The 1,096-nt window shown below is 55.4% G+C and overlaps 1 pseudogene; it reads left to right on the plus strand.

Moving 5' to 3' along the window:
• Window positions 1-492: 492 nt before the first annotated feature.
• LOC112478764 lies at window positions 493-635 on the plus strand (annotated as a pseudogene).
• The last annotated feature ends 461 nt before the right edge of the window (window positions 636-1,096 follow it).

Consider the following 1,096-nt stretch of genomic DNA (forward strand, 5'->3'; position numbering starts at 1 on the left):
AGCGGGGCGGTGCCGGCCAGGGGTCCTGGGCTTGTGGGAGCTCTCACTGCTCTGCTCCGGATACCCTCTGGCCTCTGGGGGCACTGCGAACGGCTGGCACAGCAAAGCAAGGGGAAAGCCTCGGAGGAAGGCAGGGCGCCCGGCTTCAGCCCCGCCTCTGCGCTGGCTGCTGCCTCTGCGGGCCAGTCCTCATGCCCAAGGAGAGCTGAAGTGGATCCGTGCCTCAGTTTCCCTTTTTTCCTAGTCCTCAGGGCCGTGCTTCCTCTAGAGGAAAGGTCCGGGAGAGAATTCCTTGACTCTTCTGGTGGCTCCTACTGTTTCTTGGCTTGTGTGAGCATCTCTGATCTGTCTTTCTCTCTGCCCTCTGAAGCGTAGCAGGACATGCCACCCCAAAATACGACTGTAGGAATTCGGGACTTACCACCCCAAAATATGTCCCTTTGGAATACTGATTATTTTAAACTGTAGGCACTTGGAAAACAACAAGTTCAGGTCTACGGCCCTGCCACCCTGAACGCGCCCGATCCCGTCTGATCTCGACGGCCCGATCCCGTCTGATCTCGGAAGCTTAGCAGGGTCGGGCCTGGTTAGTACTTGGATGGGAGACCACCCAGGACGACCAGGCGCTGTAGGCGTAAAAAAGGAAAAAAGACAAAAGAGAAACAACAAATTCAGGGAGAGGCTTTCTCTGAACTTCTCTCATCTGCCCGAAGACAGAGCCGCCTGGAGGAACCCAGGTGTCATCGATGCCTTCCTTCCCCGGGAGTTTCAACCGGGGACGAACGACTCTCATGCAGGAGAGGAGACTAGAAGTCACACCAAACCCAGACAAGCCTTGTCACAAACGATCAGTTCTCCCAGCCCTCTCAGCTCTTCTTCTAAGGGCCCATTCGTCTTTCCTAACAGTCATTCGGCCCCCCTAAGAGGCCCACCTCCCCCACCTCTGCCCAGTGAAGACGGTGTTTAATCCCGAATTCTAAGCCACCTCGGGGAGTTGCTCACTTCCCCTGGGTCTCTCCCGGGTGCACATGAGGAGTGCATGTTAATAAACTTCTGTTTGCTTTTCTTCTATCAATCTTTTATTACAGGGGTCTCA

Source organism: Pteropus alecto, unplaced genomic scaffold (assembly GCF_000325575.1).
Source record: "Pteropus alecto unplaced genomic scaffold, ASM32557v1 scaffold22, whole genome shotgun sequence".
In the NCBI taxonomy this organism is placed as follows: domain Eukaryota; kingdom Metazoa; phylum Chordata; class Mammalia; order Chiroptera; family Pteropodidae; genus Pteropus; species Pteropus alecto.